We start from the raw sequence: 25,985 nt of genomic DNA, 5'->3' as shown, positions 1-25,985 counted from the left end.
CAACACTATCCCTAGCAGCTTACCAAAACTCATTCACTACAGTGCAAGTGGTAAGGGAACTGCACACAATCTACATATTTCACGACTGCACTTTAGTGTCAATGCCTGACTCATTTAATCAACACATAAGCAAAGACTGGCTTCTAATGCTACTAAAACTTGACAACATGACAAGTTTTAAAACAGTTTTCTGTCAGCAAATACACAATGTTACCAAATGCTTATTTCACAGTGGTTCCCAAATGCACAAAGACTCACAGTGTGATTCTAGACAAGCACCAGTATCCCTAGGAGTTTACCAAAACTCAATCACTACACTGGAAGTGATAAGGGAACTGCACACAATCGACATATTTCACGACTGCTCTTTAGTGTCAATTCCTGACTCATTTAATCAAAACATAAGCAAAGACTGGCTTCTAATGCTACTAAAACTTGATAACATGACAGGTTTTAAAACAGTTTTCTCTCAGCAAATACACAATGTTACCAAATGCTTCTCTCACAGTGGTTCCCAAATGCACACAGACTCACAGTGTGATTCTAGACAAGCACCAGTATTACTAGGAGTTTACCAAAACTCATTCACTACACTAGAAGTGATAAGGGAACTGCACACAATCTAGATATTTCACGACTGCTCTTTAGTGTTAATGCCTGACTCATTTAATCAACACATAAGCAAAGACTGGCTTCTAATGCTACTAAAACTTGATAACATGACAGCTTTCAAAACAGTTTTCTCTCAGCAAATACACAATGTTACCAAATGCTTCTCTCACAGTGGTTCCCAAATGCACAAAGACTCACAGTGTGATTCTAGACAAGCACCAGTATTCCTAGGAGTTTACCAAAACTCATTCACTATACTGGAAGTGATAAGGGAACTGCACACAATCTACATATTTCACGACTGCACTTTAGTGTCAATGCCTGACTCATTTAATCAACACATAAGCAAAGACTGGCTTCTAATGCTACTAAAACTTCACAACATGACAAGTTTTAAAACAGTTTTCTGTCAGCAAATACACGATGTTACCAAACGCTTCTTTCACAGTGGTTCCCAAATGCACAAAGACTCACAGTGTGATTCTAGACAAGCACCAGTATCCCTAGGAGTTTACCAAAACTCATTCACTACACTGGAAGTGATAAGGGAACTGCACACAATCTACATATTTCACGACTGCAATTTACTGTCAATGCCTGACTCATATAATGAAAGCATAAGCCATAACTGTCTTCTAATGTTACTAAAACTTGACAACATGACAGGTTTTAAAACAGTTATCTGTCAGCAAATAGATGATGTTACCAAATGCTTCTCTCACAGTGATCCCAAATACACACTAACTCACAGTGTGATTCTAGACAAGCACCACTATCCCTATGAGTTTACCAAAACTCATTCACTACAGTGCAAGTGGTAAGGGAACTGCACACAATCTACATATTTCACAACTGCAATTTACTGTCAATGCCTGACTCATATAATGAAAGCATAAGCCATAACTGTCTTCTAATGCTACTAAAACTTGACAACATGACATGTTTTACAACACTTATCTGTCAGCAAATACACAATGTTACCAAACACTTCTCTCACAGTGGTTCCCAAATACACACAGACTCACAGTGTGATTCTAGACAAACAACACTATCCCTAGCAGCTTACCAAAACTCATTCACTACAGTGGAAGTGGTAAGGGAACTGCACACAATCTACATATTTCACGTCTGCACTTTAGTGTCAATGCCTGACTCATTTAATCAACGCATAAGCAATGACTGGCTTCTAATGCTACTAAAACTTGACAACATGATAAGTTTTAAAACAGTTTTCTGTCAGCAAATACACAATGTTACCAAATGCTTCTTTCACAGTGGTTCCCAAATGCACAAAGATTCACAGTGTGATTCTAGACAAGCACCAGTATCCCTAGGAGTTTACCAAAACTCATTCACTACGCTGGAAGTGATAAGGGAACTGCACACAATCTACATATTTCACGACTGCTCTTTAGTGTCAATGCCTGACTCATTTAATCAACACATAAGCAAAGACTGGCTTATAATGCTACTAAAACTTGATAACATGACAGGTTTTAAAAGAGTTTTCTCTCAGTAAATACACAATGTTACCAAATGCTTCTCTCACAGTGGTTCCCAAATGCACAAAGACTCACAGTGTGATTCTAGACAAGCACCAGTATTCCTAGGAGTTTACCAAAACTCATTCACTATACTGGAAGTGATAAGGGAACTGCACACAATCTACATATTTCACGACTGCACTTTATTGTCAATGCCTGACTCATTTCATCAACACATAAGCAAAGACTGGCTTCTAATGCTACTAAAACTTTACAACATGACAAGTTTTAAAACAGTTTTCTGTCAGCTAATACACGATGTTACCAAACGCTTCTTTCACAGTGGTTCCCAAATGCACAAAGACTCACAGTGTGATTCTAGACAAGCACCAGTATCCCTAGGAGTTTACCAAACCTCATTCACTACACTGGAAGTGATAAGGGAACTGCACACAATCTACATATTTCACGACTGCAATTTACTGTCAATGCCTGACTCATATAATGAAAGCATACGCCATAACTGTCTTCTAATGTTACTAAAACTTGACAACATGACAGGTTTTAAAACAGTTATCTGTCAGCAAATACATGATGTTACCAAATGCTTCTCTCACAGTGATCCCATATACACACTAACTCACAGTGTGATTCTAGACAAGCACCACTATCCCTAGGAGTTTACCAAAACTCATTCACTACACTGGAAGTGATAAGGGAACTGCACACAATCTACATATTTCACGACTGCAATTTACTGTCAATGCCTGACTCATATAATGAAAGCATAAGCCATAACTGTCTTCTAATGTTACTAAAACTTGACAACATGACAGGTTTTAAAACAGTTATCTGTCAGCAAATACATGATGTTACCAAATGCTTCTCTCACAGTGATCCCAAATACACACTAACTCACAGTGTGATTCTAGACAAGCACCACTATCCCTATGAGTTTACCAAAACTCATTCACTACAGTGCAAGTGGTAAGGGAACTGCACACAATCTACATATTTCACAACTGCAATTTACTGTCAATGCCTGACTCATATAATGAAAGCAAAAGCCATAACTGTCTTCTAATGCTACTAAAACTTGACAACATGACATGTTTTACAACACTTATCTGTCAGCAAATACACAATGTTACCAAAGACTTCTCTCACAGTGGTTCCCAAATACACACAGACTCACGGTGTGATTCTAGACAAACAACACTATCCCTAGCAGCTTACCAAAACTCATTCACTACAGTGGAAGTGGTAAGGGAACTGCACACAATCTACATATTTCACGTCTGCACTTTAGTGTCAATGCCTGACTCATTTAATCAACGCATAAGCAATGACTGGCTTCTAATGCTACTAAAACTTGACAACATGACAAGTTTTAAAACAGTTTTCTGTCAGCAAATACGCAATGTTACCAAATGCTTCTTTCACAGTGGTTCCCAAATGCACAAAGATTCACAGTGTGATTCTAGACAAGCACCAGTATCCCTAGGAGTTTACCAAAACTCATTCACTACGCTGGAAGTGATAAGGGAACTGCACACAATCTACATATTTCATGACTGCTCTTTAGTGTCAATGCCTGACTCATTTAATCAACACATAAGCAAAGACTGGCTTATAATGCTACTAAAACTTGATAACATGACAGGTTTTAAAAGAGTTTTTTCTCAGTAAATACACAATGTTACCAAATGCTTCTCTCACAGTGGTTCCCAAATGCACAAAGACTCACAGTGTGATTCTAGACAAGCACCAGTATTCCTAGGAGTTTACCAAAACTCCTTCACTATACTGGAAGTGATAAGGGAACTGCACGCAATCTACATATTTCACGACTGCACTTTATTGTCAATGCCTGACTCATTTCATCAACACATAAGCAAAGACTGGCTTCTAATGCTACTAAAACTTTACAACATGACAAGTTTTAAAACAGTTTTCTGTCAGCTAATACACGATGTTACCAAACGCTTCTTTCACAGTGGTTCCCAAATGCACAAAGACTCACAGTGTGATTCTAGACAAGCACCAGTATCCCTAGGAGTTTACCAAAACTCATTCACTACACTGGAAGTGATAAGGGAACTGCACACAATCTACATATTTCACGACTGCAATTTACTGTCAATGCCTGACTCATATAATGAAAGCATAAGCCATAACTGTCTTCTAATGTTACTAAAACTTGACAACATGACAGGTTTTAAAACAGTTATCTGTCAGCAAATACATGATGTTACCAAATGCTTCTCTCACAGTGATCCCATATACACACTAACTCACAGTGTGATTCTAGACAAGCACCAGTATCCCTAGGAGTTTACCAAAACTCATTCACTACACTGGAAGTGATAAGGGAACTGCACACAATCTACATATTTCACGACTGCAATTTACTGTCAATGCCTGACTCATATAATGAAAGCATAAGCCATAACTGTCTTCTAATGTTACTAAAACTTGACAACATGACAGGTTTTAAAACAGTTATCTGTCAGCAAATACATGATCTTACCAAATGCTTCTCTCACAGTGATCCCAAATACACACTAACTCACAGTGTGATTCTAGACAAGCACCACTATCCCTATGAGTTTACCAAAACTCATTCACTACAGTGCAAGTGGTAAGGGAACTGCACACAATCTACATATTTCACAACTGCAATTTACTGTCAATGCCTGACTCATATAATGAAAGCATAACCCATAACTGTCTTCTAATGCTACTAAAACTTGACAACATGACATGTTTTACAACACTTATCTGTCAGCAAATACACAATGTTACCAAACACTTCTCTCACAGTGGTTCCCAAATACACACAGACTCACAGTGTGATTCTAGACAAACAACACTATCCCTAGCAGCTTACCAAAACTCATTCACTACAGTGGAAGTGGTAAGGGAACTTCACACAATCTACATATTTCACGTCTGCACTTTAGTGTCAATGCCTGACTCATTTAATCAACGCATAAGCAATGACTGGCTTCTAATGCTACTAAAACTTGACAACATGACAAGTTTTAAAACAGTTTTCTGTCAGCAAATACACAATGTTACCAAATGCTTCTTTCACAGTGGTTCCCAAATGCACAAAGATTCACAGTGTGATTCTAGACAAGCACCAGTATCCCTAGGAGTTTACCAAAACTCATTCACTACGCTGGAAGTGATAAGGGAACTGCACACAATCTACATATTTCACGACTGCTCTTTAGTGTCAATGCCTGACTCATTTAATCAACACATAAGCAAAGACTGGCTTATAATGCTACTAAAACTTGATAACATGACAGGTTTTAACCCCTTCGGTGCTCATGACGGAACGGTTCCGTCATGAGCCACGGTTGAGCTGTGCTCATGACGGAACCGTTCCGTCATGACCACGCCCGCGCAAGATTCCGTCAGCACAGCGGCGGAATTTGCGCAGCATGGAAGGGGTTAAAAGAGTTTTCTCTCAGTAAATACACAATGTTACCAAATGCTTCTCTCACAGTGGTTCCCAAATGCACAAAGACTCACAGTGTGATTCTAGACAAGCACCAGTATTCCTAGGAGTTTACCAAAACTCATTCACTATACTGGAAGTGATAAGGGAACTGCACACAATCTACATATTTCACGACTGCACTTTATTGTCAATGCCTGACTCATTTCATCAACACATAAGCAAAGACTGGCTTCTAATGCTACTAAAACTTTACAACATGACAAGTTTTAAAACAGTTTTCTGTCAGCTAATACACGATGTTACCAAACGCTTCTTTCACAGTGGTTCCCAAATGCACAAAGACTCACAGTGTGATTCTAGACAAGCACCAGTATCCCTAGGAGTTTACCAAAACTCATTCACTACACTGGAAGTGATAAGGGAACTGCACACAATCTACATATTTCACGACTGCAATTTACTGTCAATGCCTGACTCATATAATGAAAGCATAAGCCATAACTGTCTTCTAATGTTACTAAAACTTGACAACATGACAGGTTTTAAAACAGTTATCTGTCAGCAAATACATGATGTTACCAAATGCTTCTCTCACAGTGATCCCATATACACACTAACTCACAGTGTGATTCTAGACAAGCACCACTATCCCTATGAGTTTACCAAAACTCATTCACTACAGTGCAAGTGGTAAGGGAACTGCACACAATCTACATATTTCACAACTGCAATTTACTGTCAATGCCTGACTCATATAATGAAAGCATAAGCCATAACTGTCTTCTAATGCTACTAAAACTTGACAACATGACATGTTTTACAACACTTATCTGTCAGCAAATACACAATGTTACCAAACACTTCTCTCACAGTGGTTCCCAAATGCACAAAGACTCACAGTGTGATTCTAGACAAGCACCAGTATTCCTAGGAGTTTACCAAAACTCATTCACTATACTGGAAGTGATAAGGGAACTGCACACAATCTACATATTTCACGACTGCACTTTAGTGTCAATGCCTGACTCATTTAATCAACACATAAGCAAAGACTGGCTTCTAATGCTACTAAAACTTGACAACATGACAAGTTTTAAAACAGTTTTCTGTCAGCAAATACACGATGTTACCAAACGCTTCTTTCACAGTGGTTCCCAAATGCACAAAGACTCACAGTGTGATTCTAGACAAGCACCAGTATCCCTAGGAGTTTACCAAAACTCATTCACTACACTGGAAGTGATAAGGGAACTGCTCACAATCTACATATTTCACGACTGCAATTTACTGTCAATGCCTGACTCATATAATGAAAGCATAAGCCATAACTGTCTTCTAATGTTTCTAAAACTTGACAACATGACAGGTTTTAAAACAGTTATCTGTCAGCAAATACATGATGTTACCAAATGCTTCTCTCACAGTGATCCCAAATACACACTAACTCACAGTGTGATTCTAGACAAGCACCACTATCCCTATGAGTTTACCAAAACTCATTCACAGTGCAAGTGGTAAGGGAACTGCACACAATCTACATATTTCACAACTGCAATTTACTGTCAATGCCTGACTCATATAATGAAAGCATAAGCCATAACTGTCTTCTAATGCTACTAAAACTTGACAACATGACATGTTTTACAACACTTATCTGTCAGCAAATACACAATGTTACCAAACACTTCTCTCACAGTGGTTCCCAAATACACACAGACTCACAGTGTGATTCGAGACAAACAACACTATCCCTAGCAGCTTACCAAAACTCATTCACTACAGTGGAAGTGGTAAGGGAACTGCACACAATCTACATATTTCACGACTGCACTTTAGTGTCAATGCCTGACTCATTTAATCAACACATAAGCAAAGACTGGCTTCTAATGCTACTAAAACTTGACAACATGACAAGTTTTAAAACAGTTTTCTGTCAGCAAATACACAATGTTACCAAATGCTTATTTCACAGTGGTTCCCAAATGCACAAAGACTCACAGTGTGATTCTAGACAAGCACCAGTATCCCTAGGAGTTTACCAAAACTCAATCACTACACTGGAAGTGATAAGGGAACTGCACACAATCGACATATTTCACGACTGCTCTTTAGTGTCAATTCCTGACTCATTTAATCAAAACATAAGCAAAGACTGGCTTCTAATGCTACTAAAACTTGATAACATGACAGGTTTTAAAACAGTTTTCTCTCAGCAAATACACAATGTTACCAAATGCTTCTCTCACAGTGGTTCCCAAATGCACACAGACTCACAGTGTGATTCTAGACAAGCACCAGTATTCCTAGGAGTTTACCAAAACTCATTCACTACACTAGAAGTGATAAGGGAACTGCACACAATCTAGATATTTCACGACTGCTCTTTAGTGTTAATGCCTGACTCATTTAATCAACACATAAGCAAAGACTGGCTTCTAATGCTACTAAAACTTGATAACATGACAGCTTTCAAAACAGTTTTCTCTCAGCAAATACACAATGTTACCAAATGCTTCTCTCACAGTGGTTCCCAAATGCACAAAGACTCACAGTGTGATTCTAGACAAGCACCAGTATTCCTAGGAGTTTACCAAAACTCATTCACTATACTGGAAGTGATAAGGGAACTGCACACAATCTACATATTTCACGACTGCACTTTAGTGTCAATGCCTGACTCATTTAATCAACACATAAGCAAAGACTGGCTTCTAATGCTACTAAAACTTCACAACATGACAAGTTTTAAAACAGTTTTCTGTCAGCAAATACACGATGTTACCAAACGCTTCTTTCACAGTGGTTCCCAAATGCACAAAGACTCACAGTGTGATTCTAGACAAGCACCAGTATCCCTAGGAGTTTACCAAAACTCATTCACTACACTGGAAGTGATAAGGGAACTGCACACAATCTACATATTTCACGACTGCAATTTACTGTCAATGCCTGACTCATATAATGAAAGCATAAGCCATAACTGTCTTTTAATGTTACTAAAACTTGACAACATGACAGGTTTTAAAACAGTTATCTGTCAGCAAATAGATGATGTTACCAAATGCTTCTCTCACAGTGATCCCAAATACACACTAACTCACAGTGTGATTCTAGACAAGCACCACTATCCCTATGAGTTTACCAAAACTCATTCACTACAGTGCAAGTGGTAAGGGAACTGCACACAATCTACATATTTCACAACTGCAATTTACTGTCAATGCCTGACTCATATAATGAAAGCATAAGCCATAACTGTCTTCTAATGCTACTAAAACTTGACAACATGACATGTTTTACAACACTTATCTGTCAGCAAATACACAATGTTACCAAACACTTCTCTCACAGTGGTTCCCAAATACACACAGACTCACAGTGTGATTCTAGACAAACAACACTATCCCTAGCAGCTTACCAAAACTCATTCACTACAGTGGAAGTGGTAAGGGAACTGCACACAATCTACATATTTCACGTCTGCACTTTAGTGTCAATGCCTGACTCATTTAATCAACGCATAAGCAATGACTGGCTTCTAATGCTACTAAAACTTGACAACATGACAAGTTTTAAAACAGTTTTCTGTCAGCAAATACACAATGTTACCAAATGCTTCTTTCACAGTGGTTCCCAAATGCACAAAGATTCACAGTGTGATTCTAGACAAGCACCAGTATCCCTAGGAGTTTACCAAAACTCATTCACTACGCTGGAAGTGATAAGGGAACTGCACACAATCTACATATTTCACGACTGCTCTTTAGTGTCAATGCCTGACTCATTTAATCAACACATAAGCAAAGACTGGCTTATAATGCTACTAAAACTTGATAACATGACAGGTTTTAAAAGAGTTTTCTCTCAGTAAATACACAATGTTACCAAATGCTTCTCTCACAGTGGTTCCCAAATGCACAAAGACTCACAGTGTGATTCTAGACAAGCACCAGTATTCCTAGGAGATTACCAAAACTCATTCACTATACTGGAAGTGATAAGGGAACTGCACACAATCTACATATTTCACGACTGCACTTTATTGTCAATGCCTGACTCATTTCATCAACACATAAGCAAAGACTGGCTTCTAATGCTACTAAAACTTTACAACATGACAAGTTTTAAAACAGTTTTCTGTCAGCTAATACACGATGTTACCAAACGCTTCTTTCACAGTGGTTCCCAAATGCACAAAGACTCACAGTGTGATTCTAGACAAGCACCAGTATCCCTAGGAGTTTACCAAACCTCATTCACTACACTGGAAGTGATAAGGGAACTGCACACAATCTACATATTTCACGACTGCAATTTACTGTCAATGCCTGACTCATATAATGAAAGCATAAGCCATAACTGTCTTCTAATGTTACTAAAACTTGACAACATGACAGGTTTTAAAACAGTTATCTGTCAGCAAATACATGATGTTACCAAATGCTTCTCTCACAGTGATCCCATATACACACTAACTCACAGTGTGATTCTAGACAAGCACCACTATCCCTAGGAGTTTACCAAAACTCATTCACTACACTGGAAGTGATAAGGGAACTGCACACAATCTACATATTTCACGACTGCAATTTACTGTCAATGCCTGACTCATATAATGAAAGCATAAGCCATAACTGTCTTCTAATGTTACTAAAACTTGACAACATGACAGGTTTTAAAACAGTTATCTGTCAGCAAATACATGATGTTACCAAATGCTTCTCTCACAGTGATCCCAAATACACACTAACTCACAGTGTGATTCTAGACAAGCACCACTATCCCTATGAGTTTACCAAAACTCATTCACTACAGTGCAAGTGGTAAGGGAACTGCACACAATCTACATATTTCACAACTGAAATTTACTGTCAATGCCTGACTCATATAATGAAAGCATAAGCCATAACTGTCTTCTAATGCTACTAAAACATGACAACATGACATGTTTTACAACACTTATCTGTCAGCAAATACACAATGTTACCAAAGACTTCTCTCACAGTGGTTCCCAAATACACACAGACTCACAGTGTGATTCTAGACAAACAACACTATCCCTAGCAGCTTACCAAAACTCATTCACTACAGTGGAAGTGGTAAGGGAACTGCACACAATCTACATATTTCACGTCTGCACTTTAGTGTCAATGCCTGACTCATTTAATCAACGCATAAGCAATGACTGGCTTCTAATGCTACTAAAACTTGACAACATGACAAGTTTTAAAACAGTTTTCTGTCAGTAAATACGCAATGTTACCAAATGCTTCTTTCACAGTGGTTCCCAAATGCACAAAGATTCACAGTGTGATTCTAGACAAGCACCAGTATCCCTAGGAGTTTACCAAAACTCATTCACTACGCTGGAAGTGATAAGGGAACTGCACACAATCTACATATTTCACGACTGCTCTTTAGTGTCAATGCCTGACTCATTTAATCAACACATAAGCAAAGACTGGCTTATAATGCTACTAAAACTTGATAACATGACAGGTTTTAAAAGAGTTTTCTCTCAGTAAATACACAATGTTACCAAATGCTTCTCTCACAGTGGTTCCCAAATGCACAAAGACTCACAGTGTGATTCTAGACAAGCAACAGTATTCCTAGGAGTTTACCAAAACTCATTCACTATACTGGAAGTGATAAGGGAACTGCACACAATCTACATATTTCACGACTGCACTTTATTGTCAATGCCTGACTCATTTCATCAACACATAAGCAAAGACTGGCTTCTAATGCTACTAAAACTTTACAACATGACAAGTTTTAAAACAGTTTTCTGTCAGCTAATACACGATGTTACCAAACGCTTCTTTCACAGTGGTTCCCAAATGCACAAAGACTCACAGTGTGATTCTAGACAAGCACCAGTATCCCTAGGAGTTTACCAAAACTCATTCACTACACTGGAAGTGATAAGGGAACTGCACACAATCTACATATTTCACGACTGCAATTTACTGTCAATGCCTGACTCATATAATGAAAGCATAAGCCATAACTGTCTTCTAATGTTACTAAAACTTGACAACATGACAGGTTTTAAAACAGTTATCTGTCAGCAAATACATGATGTTACCAAATGCTTCTCTCACAGTGATCCCATATACACACTAACTCACAGTGTGATTCTAGACAAGCACCACTATCCCTAGGAGTTTACCAAAACTCATTCACTACACTGGAAGTGATAAGGGAACTGCACACAATCTACATATTTCACGACTGCAATTTACTGTCAATGCCTGACTCATATAATGAAAGCATAAGCCATAACTGTCTTCTAATGTTACTAAAACTTGACAACATGACAGGTTTTAAAACAGTTATCTGTCAGCAAATACATGATGTTACCAAATGCTTCTCTCACAGTGATCCCAAATACACACTAACTCACAGTGTGATTCTAGACAAGCACCACTATCCCTATGAGTTTACCAAAACTCATTCACTACAGTGCAAGTGGTAAGGGAACTGCACACAATCTACATATTTCACAACTGCAATTTACTGTCAATGCCTGACTCATATAATGAAAGCATAACCCATAACTGTCTTCTAATGCTACTAAAACTTGACAACATGACATGTTTTACAACACTTATCTGTCAGCAAATACACAATGTTACCAAACACTTCTCTCACAGTGGTTCCCAAATACACACAGACTCACAGTGTGATTCTAGACAAATAGCACTATCCCTAGCAGCTTACCAAAACTCATTCACTACAGTGGAAGTGGTAAGGGAACTGCACACAATCTACATATTTCACGTCTGCACTTTAGTGTCAATGCCTGACTCATTTAATCAACGCATAAGCAATGACTGGCTTCTAATGCTTCTAAAACTTGACAACATGACAAGTTTTAAAACAGTTTTCTGTCAGCAAATACACAATGTTACCAAATGCTTCTTTCACAGTGGTTCCCAAATGCACAAAGATTCACAGTGTGATTCTAGACAAGCACCAGTATCCCTAGGAGTTTACCAAAACTCATTCACTACGCTGGAAGTGATAAGGGAACTGCACACAATCTACATATTTCACGACTGCTCTTTAGTGTCAATGCCTGACTCATTTAATCAACACATAAGCAAAGACTGGCTTATAATGCTACTAAAACTTGATAACATGACAGGTTTTAACCCCTTCGGTGCTCATGACGGAACGGTTCCGTCATGAGCCACGGTTGAGCTGTGCTCATGACGGAACCGTTCCGTCATGACCACGCCCGCGCAAGATTCCGTCAGCACAGCGGCGGAATTTGCGCAGCATGGAAGGGGTTAAAAGAGTTTTCTCTCAGTAAATACACAATGTTACCAAATGCTTCTCTCACAGTGGTTCCCAAATGCACAAAGACTCACAGTGTGATTCTAGACAAGCACCAGTATTCCTAGGAGTTTACCAAAACTCATTCACTATACTGGAAGTGATAAGGGAACTGCACACAATCTACATATTTCACGACTGCACTTTATTGTCAATGCCTGACTCATTTCATCAACACATAAGCAAAGACTGGCTTCTAATGCTACTAAAACTTTACAACATGACAAGTTTTAAAACAGTTTTCTGTCAGCTAATACACGATGTTACCAAACGCTTCTTTCACAGTGGTTCCCAAATGCACAAAGACTCACAGTGTGATTCTAGACAAGCACCAGTATCCCTAGGAGTTTACCAAAACTCATTCACTACACTGGAAGTGATAAGGGAACTGCACACAATCTACATATTTCACGACTGCAATTTACTGTCAATGCCTGACTCATATAATGAAAGCATAAGCCATAACTGTCTTCTAATGTTACTAAAACTTGACAACATGACAGGTTTTAAAACAGTTATCTGTCAGCAAATACATGATGTTACCAAATGCTTCTCTCACAGTGATCCCATATACACACTAACTCACAGTGTGATTCTAGACAAGCACCACTATCCCTATGAGTTTACCAAAACTCATTCACTACAGTGCAAGTGGTAAGGGAACTGCACACAATCTACATATTTCACAACTGCAATTTACTGTCAATGCCTGACTCATATAATGAAAGCATAAGCCATAACTGTCTTCTAATGCTACTAAAACTTGACAACATGACATGTTTTACAACACTTATCTGTCAGCAAATACACAATGTTACCAAACACTTCTCTCACAGTGGTTCCCAAATACACACAGACTCACAGTGTGATTCTAGACAAACAACACTATCCCTAGCAGCTTACCAAAACTCATTCACTACAGTGGAAGTGGTAAGGGAACTGCACACAATCTACATATTTCACGACTGCACTTTAGTGTCAATGCCTGACTCATTTAATCAACGCATAAGCAATGACTGGCTTCTAATGCTACTAAAACTTGACAACATGACAAGTTTTAAAACAGTTTTCTGTCAGCAAATACACAATGTTACCAAACGCTTCTTTCACAGTGGTTCCCAAATGCACAAAGATTCACAGTGTGATTCTAGACAAGCACCAGTATCCCTAGGAGTTTACCAAAACTCATTCACTACGCTGGAAGTGATAAGGGAACTGCACACAATCTACATTTTTCACAATTGCTCTTTAGTGTCAATGCCTGACTCATTTAATCAACACATAAGCAAAGACTGGCTTCTAATGCTACTAAAACTTGACAACATGACAAGTTTTAAAACAGTTTTCTGTCAGCAAATACACGATGTTACCAAACGCTTCTTTCACAGTGGTTCCCAAATGCACAAAGACTCACAGTGTGATTCTAGACAAGCACCAGTATCCCTTGGAGTTTACCAAAACTCATTCACTACACTGGAAGTGATAAGGGAACTGCACACAATCTACATATTTCACGACTGCAATTTACTGTCAATGCCTGACTCATATAATGAAAGCATAAGCCATAACTGTCTTCTTATGCTACTAAAACTTGACAACATGACAGGTTTTAAAACAGTTATCTGTCAGCAAATACACGATGTTACCAAATGCTTCTCTCACAATCCTTACCTAAATGCACTCAGACTCACAGTGTGATTTTAGACAAGCAACACTATCCTAGGAGTTTACCAAAACTCATTCACAAGTCTGGAAGAGTTAATGGTACTGCACACAATCTACATATTTAAGTACAGCACATCAGTGTCAAAGCATGACTAATTTAATCAACATATAAGCAAAGACTGGATTCTAATGCTACTAAAACTTCACAACAGGACAGATTTTAAAACAGTTATCTGTCAGCAAATACATGATGTTACCAAATGATTCTCTCACACTGACCCCAAATACACACTAACTCACAGTGTGATTCTAGACAAGCACCACTATCACTATGAGCTTACCAAAACTCATTCACTACAGTGCAAGTGGTAAGGGAACTGCACACAATCTACATATTTCACGACTGCAATTTACTGTCAATGCCTCACTCATTTAATGAAAGCATAAGCCATAACTGTCTTCTAATGCTACTAAAACTTGACAACCTGACTGGTTTTAAAACAGTTATCTGTCAGCAAATACACGATATTACCAAATGCTTCTCTCACAGTGGTTCCCAAATGCACACAGACTCACTGTGTGATTCTAGACAAACAACACTATCCCTTGCACTATATCAAAACACATCTAGAAGTAGTACTACATTTTAGTATAGAAACATAACATAACTCATTTCACAAATTCATAAACAATGACTGGTTTCTAATTCTACCAAAATATAAAAACTACACAGTTATCTGTCTACAAACACATGAAAAACACAAATGCCTATCACAGAATGGTTTCTACATGCACACACATTGTAGAGAAAAAAAGTACTCCCTAAACGTTAGCAGGAAAAATACATTAGTCTGATTAAAATCAAAATAGTCTACATACATCCCCTCACAATTAAATACCTCATCTTTCAAGTTATTTTGTAGATTTAGGAGTATATCAATCACTCACCATATTTTCTTTTACAGAATCTCTGCACTGTGCACCTCTCAGCAAAAGCAAAGAATGGAAAAGTTTCCCTTTCATTTTCCACACATATACATGTAAACATCAAATTACAATCCTTCGCACATAAACTCAAAAGCAAACACACATTTCTATTGGGTAAACATTTCAACCCTTTCCAACTGAAATACATTTCAACCCTTCCCCCAATCTGCCTTCTGCCTGTTACCATAGAAACAGGTCATGGAACACTGCACTGAGCTCACAGGTCACAAGTTCAGCACACAATGTTCCTACACAAGACAGGAAGTGTGCTTGACTTTTCAACATATCAGCTTATCATATATAATGTTCCTTACAATCTGTTTTTGTTAACCAATAACAATCATACCTTTAAAAAACAAAAATATACACCCTACCTTTCAGTGTAGAAAGTTGTTATACAACCAATGATTTCTTGTCGTTTTTCAAAAAACGTTGCCGTGGATCCGCGCACCCACCGCGAGAGAATCTGTGCATCCAACGCGATAGGATGCGCGCACCATGCGTGCATTTCGCCGCTTTTTTTTTTTTTATAAAAGGGGGGCCACAGGGGGTCCTTCTGGGACCCCCTAAGCAGATCTAGAGGGTCAGAGTATTTCCACTCTGCCCCCTTTATATCTTTTACACACTTATTCCCCTTCCATCTTCAGCCTCGCTTCTACCGATGCAGAAAATTGCCGCCAACAGTTCCTGGTTTCGAATGTAGAGAGACGCTCGACAGCCAATTAGCATTCAGCGCGCGATCGGGAGGGTGCGCGCTCCGTTCGGGGAGGGTGCGCTTACGGTGCGGGTACGGTCCGCGGATCCTCCGCGGCCATAGATATAACTAACTTTTTTACCCTAATTTTCTCAGGAACTACTGAACAGATTCACACCAAATATGCAAAATGCACGAGTCCGAACTGAGGACTACCTCTTTGCCAAATTTGGTGTCATTCCGTTCAGCGGTTCGGGCTGTAGCTGCGACAACATATCCTATGGGAAATTGCTTGGGGAAAACGCGTTTTGGGACCCCCTTTTTTCCCGGCCCCCGCTTCACGGATCACCTCAAAACTTTCAGGGTAGGAGCGGAGTGGAGCTGGCCAAAAGTTTGGAGAATTTCGCGAAGATTCGTCAATCGGCACCAAAGATATTCCCAATAGAATGTTGCGGATTTCCTATGGAAAATAGGTCCTAACTATAACTATCTACTGGCGACCGCCAGTAGATAATATATATATATATATATATATATATATATATATATATATATATATATACATATATATATATATATATATATATATATATATATGACGTGCTTGCAAACTACTGCAAGTCTACTGTATTCTTCTGATAATACTACCTATATTCCCCTACGCTTTGCTACTGTTGCGCAGTTTCTTTTACATTTTCTTCAAAGTAAGAATCTCCAGTGACACTTTCCACCTATACTGTCTATTGATGATGATAGTAGGAGTAGTACATCCAGGCATACATCCATTAAAGTAAATGTTTATCCTTCTTTTTTATATATCTCATACTTAGTTGGTTTCACCAACAACTACCCATGCTTCTGCTCCTTCCTTGCTTGCCTTGGCTTTGAGAACCAAACAACACTGATTCTTGCTATCTAGCACTATCCACCCATACTGTGTCGCCCACCCAGGCAGGCATTCTCTTTCACCTTCCACCCATCCTTCAACAACCCATGCATCTGATCTGATTACTATCAGCCACCTATGCATGCTTCCAACAACATATCCTTCTCTGCCAGTCAGTCATATTATTTATCTCGCCTGTCCTTCCACCCTTAACTTCTTTCCCTCTTTGTTCAACACATCCATCAAGGTCATCTGATCTGAGTTTGTCTTCTCCATAAAACCTTCACAGCTGATTTTGGAGTCAAATACAAGAGGCCATTGGTTACTCAACTCACGCTGCTAATGCTAAGTAAAGGGTGTCTTCTTCAACCGTTGCAGAATGTTCACTACAACTTAATAAGTCGCACAGTACAGTGAAATAGTGAACACACTTCCATCTAGTAGTAATGTCAAGAAGTAATGAATATAACTTACCGCCGCTGGCCACTGCTGCTGGCTCCCCCCCCTGTCTCTCCTGCAGGTGCCGCCAGTTCTCCTGCCCCCTCCGGAATGGCCGCATCACCGCTGGCCCCGCCGGCACTGGTGGATGGCAGTGTGCCTAGAAAAAAACAACACAAATTTTTAGATGCCTGGAAACCTCCCCCTATTTTAAGTGTTCGCTTGGAACATTGAAAAAAAAGTTAATACAACATACATCAGCACTAGACAGTAAGTACAGTCAGTAGACAGACACTAGTAGTGATATGGTTCCTAGGGTCATCTAGTCCTACTCTACTCTTTTGCAAGTTAGACTGAGCCATATGTAACCCTTTTAGATTCATCATGTTGACTACTACTCTTTTGGCGCATATTTAATTATACCTGCCAGCTTATTGACATCTGCAGTAGATGCCTTTGAGGCCACTTGACTGTTGCGTACAAGTGCAGAGGTCGAAAAACAACCCACTTATTGAGGTTGTTTAGTCCATATTGCTTAGCCATCACATACATGTTACACTTTTTGCCATGACTGCAAAATGCTTGCATTCACCAGTATACTATCTAACGGCTAACGCGCCGCTTTTTTCTCATATAATAGGTGGAAGATTCCCTTCTACAAACCAGAGATTTACAGAGCATATTGGATGCAAGATGATGTAACCAGTATTTCTACGTTCTACGGTGAGGGGTCTTCCAGAGTTCAAAAGATCTTGGCTCTTGTTCTTGTTGTCATGCACTTGTAAATGTTTACTGTTTTAATGTTAGGCTTTTTGCTGGCTTATTGACTATGGCTGTAGTAAATTTAATTTAATATTAACGATGTACAGAGTTTGATACTTGTTTCAAATAAACCTTTTGAACTTACACATAGACTCTGTTGTATTTGGTGTGGTGGGGTGGAATAACACAAGTGAGTGAGCAAAATGGTGTTATTAATTATTATGTTCTGGGTTGTCTATCTCAGTCATCATCAACATTGTGTATCTTCTTCATGGGGGGGTCGGGAGTGGGACCCTAATGTGAGACACTATAGCTAGTCGGTCAGGGGATCGTGGGTTCTTCGGACTGAGGTGTGATCAGTAACGTCCAACCTCCCATCAGCAACATCCTATTTTGTTGTGCATAGTTCTGTATGTGGCTCTGCAGTATCACTAGACAATAGTAGTATCATGTACTATCCGATAAAAAATACTAGTCAAATATCTGGTTGGCCATTTTGTTTGTGGTAATTCTCAAAGCCTCAACATTGAGAAGACTTGAAGAGGACAACCCAAAGGACAGGACACATTCGCTAGAGCTATTGGTCAATCAGAGTTTTATTATTCCAAAGAAAACCTTCTATAAAGAGTAGGCAACTGTGCAAGCTTTGCTACAGACAGAGTAATAAATAGTAATAGTAGTAGTAGTAGTAGTACAGAGAGTCATAGCAGAGGCAGTTAGAAGCAACTTAGTTAGAGGCAGGGATAAACAGAATTTGGAAACAGATAGTCAAGGTTAAAGAAGTAAGCTTTTGTAAAAAATAGAATTAGAAAGTGGAACCATAATTTATAGTTCGGAAAAAAAAGATGCAGTAAAAGTTAGGGAAATATAAATGTCAATATAACCACTGGAGGACTTACTGGGGCCAGTAGCAGGAGCCTCGGTAGAGGAGCGGTCCTGTGGTTCCCCCGCCGACTCCGACCCCGTCTTGTTGCCCCTGGGTGGTGCTGATGATCATGTAAAATATAATAAAGAAAGACAAACATTAAGGAGTGCTGTGAAACAAATAATAATAAATCATTTTGAAAAATAAGTCAAACAACATTTTAGGAAACAACAATTGCAATAAAATTGACCTATCTAATCAGATGGATCGACTACTGCCTTCTTCCTGCATTCATGGATCGTCTATTTATTTGAACACTCCAGTGTTCCATAATCATTCTGATTACAATACGAAGCCTAGTAAGTACCACCTGACCTACACCACCTATTCCAGACGGGCCAATTGTTCACTAAGTCTGCATTTCCATTTTTTTCAGCCTTCACATGCTTACATTAGTGCATACATACATACAACAAATTGTGGGTTGGTTGCATGATTCTGATCTAGTTCTACTACTGACTGACCATGCTAAGCCTACCACTCACTAAACAAAGTACAAAAGGTTCGAAGGAGGACTGGGGTAAGCAGCAATCAGTGACAGAGGAGGCGTCACGCAGACCGCATAAAACAATTATTAACTAATACTAACAAACTAAACCTAGTATCCAATATCCATCCACCACTATTTCACAGTAGGACAATGGAAGGACTAGAGTCTCTCTAGCAAATCGCATTACCTAACTTCAGTTCTGTAAAATAAACTTACATAATCAGCATCAGCGGCACAAGCTAGCGCAAACTAACTTGCAAAGTAGTAAGAGTACCACCGAGCACCTGGGTCCTTGGCTTAAATCAAAGAACATTTTGCTTTTTGGAACGTAATTTACCAGCAACGCTTGGCACGCAGCAGTAATCTTGTTGTTCATCAAATTTAATATATACAACCAGTTACTCACCAAGCCCGACGACCTCGGCACCTAGCCGGTCCAACAGGTCCTGCTCCCGGTCCAGGATGTCGGACCACGGGTGGGCTAGCTGATTGTGGGTGCGCTGGACCCCAGAGCACCGGAACACGGCCCGGCGCACCTTCGCCCACCAACGGTGCCGCTCCTGGGTAGCGTACCCGGAGCCGGGCCTGCCGCCTGTTGCCAAGGTCAAGGGGAGGAGGCGCTGGATGAAAAAAACAAGGGCGGCCACCTCCTCCTCCCCAAACAGTTGCCGGGCCCTGCAGGACGCATTCTGCCGCTAGGCAGGCGGCCCTTCTCTGCTCCTGCAGGTCCCTTGCCCTTGGCACTCGGTGTGCCCTTGGCCATGGTTCTGGGGTGGGTGGGAGGCGGAAAAGAAAAGTTAGAAGGGGAAAAAAAAGTTAGGGGGAAGAAGATAGAAAGAACTTTATAAAAGTAACAAAAACACAAGAAAAGTAGAAATAAAATGCAAAATATAAACTTAGGCAAAGAGCGAGATAGATAATAACTAAAAAAAGTCAGAAAAAATGCTTTAAAGACAAAGGATTGCAAAGATAAAGGGAGGATACAAAAGTAGGCCCAGAACCATAGCATAGAGTGAAAAACAAGATGGCCGCGCCCATTCGCGACCGCGTGGGTAAGTTTGTGCGATATTTCTCGCGAACATGTACTATTCATCGCGAACAAGTAAAATGCGCTCCCGAACACGTCAATGCACATCGCGAACACGCTATCCGCGACCCAGAACAGGAAATAGGCATCGAAAAGCGGGCGGGCGGGACAATTGAAAAACAAGATGGCCGCGCCCGTTGGCGGCTGCATAGGTAAGATCGCGAGATATATCCCCCGAGCATGCAAACAGCTCCCCGAACACGCTTACCGTGCTCCCGAACAAGAAAAAGCCATCGCGAACGGGCGCACCAAGCAGCTACGCAAGCGTGGCTACGCGAACTACGCCCAGGGTTAGAAGTAACACCACATCCTCTCCCCTAGGTGCAACATTTAATCAAGTGGTCAACTGGATAAAAAAACATAAAGATTACAAATAATTTAAAAGTTCTTTGTCGCTATTTGAAAACTCAGAAAATATGTCCTCATTTTAGTTTTTTAGAGCACTAACCATAATTTTGATGCAAATAAGACCCTCTCATATATGTAATTTCTAAAGGAAATGCTCTAGGTATTACAGTTTTGATTACATCAAGATGACGTCAGGCGTTCCACACTTTTGTAATAAATATAGAATGTTAGCAATCTAGTTGTTCATTGGGATACTGTTGAGAGGCAGAGGCCAGGGGCACGGACTCTGAAAATTGAAGGCAGGTAGGAGAGTGCAGAGGCAACAATTTGACCACACTGGGCAGGCAGGAAGGGCAGTGGCAGCACAACAGACTATGGAGGGAGGTGGAAAGGGGGGCAGGGGCAACAAACCAACAATACAGGACTGGCAAGAGAGACTGTGGCAATATAATAGACCATTGTGGGCAGAAGGAAGAGGCAGTAGTAGTACAACCATACATGCCAACAGACCCGTTTCAGCCAGGTAACGTCAAATGTTTTTAAGCTCAAATGGGCTTTATTTGATCTGTCTCCTGTCTACAATCTCCTATTTTTCAATGTAACTCAAAGGGGAAAATCAATACCCCAGTTTTTTTTCAAAATCTCCCACTTACCAAGTTCAAAATGTTTGCAAGTATGGTACATTGGATCATGGTAGGCAGGAGGAATTGGGGTAGGGACATGGACTCGGATAACAGAGGACAGGAGGGACATAGAGAGGTGCACCAAACTGACCCTACAGGGCAGGCATCAGGGTTTGCAGCAGCACAATACACCACACAGGGCATGCGGGACGGGAGTGCCGCACAACAATCCATAGAAAGCAATAGGAAGGGGACAGGACCATGCACATGGACAACACAGAACAGGGGGAAAGAGGCAATGGTAGCTAGCTGACCATAATGGACAGACAGGAGAGAAAGCTGCAGCATAACAGACCATAACGGGCAGGAGGGACGGATCAGGGGCATTACAATGGAACAGACAAGCCAGGAGGGAGGGAATAGGGGTCTGCACATGGAAACAGAGGGCTGGGGGCAAGGGGGCAGGGCAGGAGCAGCAAGATGACCATGGAGGTCAGGCAGGATAGGCACTAGAAACAAGACACACCATGGAGAGCAACAGTGAGACTATGATGGCATACACACAGACCATGGAAGGAAGGTGGGAGGGGGTCAAGGGCAGCTAGCTGACCACACAGGGAAGGTGGGAGGGGCCATGGCATCACAGAAGACCATGCATGGCAAGCGGGAGGGTTAGTGGCAGCACAATGGCTATGATGGGCAAGAAGGAGGGTGCAGGGGCATGCACAAAGGACCATGGAGGATAGAAGGGAGGGTCAGGACCCAGGCACAGACAAGAGAGTTCAGGGGAAGGGGCCTCACAGCAGACCGCATGGGGCAGGCAGGAGGAGCAGTTGCAGCACAACAGACCAGGGAGTGCAGAAGGGTGTGGCAGTAAAATGGACCATGGAGGACAGGAAGAAGTGGATAGGGGCATGGCATGTGGACAGGCAGGGTGGAGCAAGGGCATGCACAAAGACATCGGAGGGCAGGGGGAAGGAGAATAGGGGCAGCAATCTAATCACAGAGGCTAAGCAGGAGGTCAATGATGGGCCATATAATTGGGTAATGGAGGGCAGGAGGAGTGGACTGGTACATCATGCTAAATGTAGGGCAGTGGCAGCACATCAGACCATGCATGGCAGGAGGGAGGAGGCTAGTCCATGAATTCAGACAACAGAGGATAGGGAGGAGGTGGATGGGGCAGCAAGCTAACTGTTCAGAGAAGGTGGGTATTAGGAACTTTATTGTTTTTAAAATGTGTGTCTGTGAGAACTACTTAAAATATGAACAAGTATGCAGCATAATCTCACTTTTATTCAGAAAGAAGAGGACTTTTGTGACTGTGACTCCGGGCTCACTTGGCAGAAACACCCCCTGACCCTCCACCCCCCACTGCAAAATGTAATGCCCGTGAAAAGGGTAGGTGGACGCAGTGTTATATAGAACATAGTCCTGAGAGCACGATTGAAAATGAAAACTAGATATAGGATATGGTATAAACTATGCACCAAAAAGTGTGATATAAGATGAACCGGGCGTGAAGTATAATATCTTGGAACCCATGTCCTGCAAGTAGAATTGGTTGAATCTGATAAACGTAGCAGATTTGTCATATTGGGTCAGGTTGGAAGTTTGCTAACACTGCTCAACTTCAAGGGCAAAGTTTGAAACTTTGTCGAGATATCATACATCCGCATCCTTGGATCCACCATTAAACCCAGACTTTGTGTATGTCAGATCACATCTCTTTGTTTTCAAGAATACCACACTAAGACACATATCTTGTTAAAACATGCCAGGCTTACTTCTCACTGATTTGAGATCTTTATACCATCTTCCAATGACTTCTCAAATCACCTGCATGTCCATTTGTGCCACTGTTTTGAAACTAACATCAAACAGCTTACATTCAGAAACACAAAGGCCAAAGCATTCCATATTTCTTCATACTCACTCCTATACAGAAAGTACTGGATTTGATTCAACTCATAGAATGGTGCTATACACGTTTTTTCATTCGGTTCTTCATTCAACATCTCTTACCAATCCTTTCTTAATAAGCTATATGAATTACTCTTTTAATAAAAGAAGCATTGCACAAATGCTGAATTAGCGCAATGAAACCTAAAATTACTTATTTCCAAAGAACAGGATAATGAATCCCAAAACCCTATGAATGAGTCTCAAAATACACATTTATCAGTTATTCGTGACAAATTAGGCATTTTTGCTATATATACCAATATCATAAAAGTCACTAAATTCATATTTCTTACTTTCAGATTTTGTATACCCTAAGCCTTTCAATGGTTTCCAATAAGGTTCCATTTTGACAGATGTGTATTTGCTTTGTTTCACTTTTCACTCTTCGCTCCATCCCATATAGATTTTTCAGTAAAGCTAGCAAACCTCTAGAGAAATGTAATATGAAAGATCAGTGTATGAGAACATGTACACATTTCTTATTTCTACATACAAATCTCAATAACTAGGAGATCAGTAATTATACACTAAACTTAATTTTGTTTGAATTAAGGTGGGTCTTTTTCATTTATGTTTATCTGATATTTTTTATTGATATGCTGTATCTTGCATTCAACGTGTCATATGTACTGGAACACTGAGATGACATCTTATCTTGGAATCTTCAACTTCAACAGTGAAACAAAGAACCTTTATTGGAAAAAAATCTTTCTGAAAAAGATCAATGCAACCTATTAGGAAACTTTATCACTAAACATACATGACAATTTAAACTTAGCCATTAGTCTTTGCTGAGAGTGCCAATACTCCCTTTTTAGTATTATTTTATGACTAATTGAATCAACAAAAAATGTTGTGCAACAATATTGTACTGTTAAGGAAAACCAAATGTACACCACCCATAATTAAGACTCACATTTTTACTCCATCCAATTGAACAGATTTCTGCTTCATCTTGCTACTTTGATTTAAAATTAATTAATTCATTGGTTTTTGCTCCCAAGGTCCTGTTCTGCCTCTTCACATACTGTAACATCCCCTTCTTTTTGGTATCTACCCACAATCCTTTAAATTATTGAAAGTGTTGCCAGTGCTCAAATACATTGATTTCAGAATCATCTTCCCTGTTAGTCTCTCAGATTCCCTTGTTCTCGGACATGCTACAAAGTCTAGTGATGAATACATTTTTCTGAAAAGCATCTTCCAGTATACATACATAACCTATTACTACTTGCCTTCCATCAAATCTACTTCACAGAAACTGTTTCAACTAATGATTCCAAGATGTCAACTGCACTATGGTGCTCATCACATTGTGTCATCTCACTTTTCTGATGACCAACCTCCTCCCCTCTGTAGGTATTGCCCACATCCCAGTGGAATGAGTTTCATACTAAACAAAACAAATTCTCTTTCTGTCTGCTGGTGCTCTTCCTGCACCGGGTCTACTTACCAGTAAAAACAGCAGTTCAAATCTTGACACTGAATGTCATATATAATAAAAATACACCCACCTCACATTTCATATTGCCGAATCCTTGATTAACGCCTTGGAGATGACAAAAATGGGTCTGTGTTACAATTGCCACTCTGAATCCTGCAACAATCCTTCTAACTCTTGGATTTAGTAAATAACTTTGTTGCAAACACACTGTTTAACCCCAGGCACTAACCTGATTCATTCTATGAGCACCATTTTGGTTGGCTAAAAGCTATACAAAGTGCATACTAAACATTTTTCATACTAGTTTTTAAGTCAGTAATTAGGAGGTCTCCTCTCTAGCTCTCGCCAAATCATTTGTGCTGTAAAACAGCATGATCACTGTACTCAACTAACCAAAATGTTTTATTTGTATTGAAACCACCCTGCTTTCACGAAGGCTTTACTCTTTGAAACCTTTGGGAACCTACCTGGCTGTGCACTGTTTGGCAAATTAAAGACACAGGGCCTGATTACAATCTTGGAAGTCTAACCACCAGGCCGCAGCGTCAGCAGTTGGGAGAACACCGCCAAGCCGGTGGCATCCCGACCACTGGATTTTGACTTTACCGCCAGGCTGGCGGTGTGCCAGCGGCAGCTGTTTGGTGGCTGCCTGCTTCGGCTCATATACAGAGCCTGAGGGCAATGCCGCCACACTGCAGCACCTTCACTGTCATGCTCGCACTGTTGCCATGCACCATGTTGTGCATGCCACACAGTGTG

General features: G+C 40.2%; 1 long non-coding RNA gene across 1 annotated transcript in view; it reads right to left on the bottom strand.

Annotated features, from left to right (window-relative positions):
• The window catches only part of LOC146867532 (uncharacterized), a 168,206-nt gene that overhangs the window by 27,615 nt on the left and 114,606 nt on the right, over positions 1–25,985 (bottom strand). The window lies entirely within an intron of this gene.

Source organism: Triturus cristatus, chromosome 1_2 (genome assembly GCF_964204655.1).
Source record: "Triturus cristatus chromosome 1_2, aTriCri1.1, whole genome shotgun sequence".
Lineage (NCBI taxonomy): Eukaryota > Metazoa > Chordata > Amphibia > Caudata > Salamandridae > Triturus > Triturus cristatus.
The sequence above is the reverse complement of the archived record's forward strand: the minus strand, read 5'-3'. Positions and strand labels throughout refer to the sequence as shown.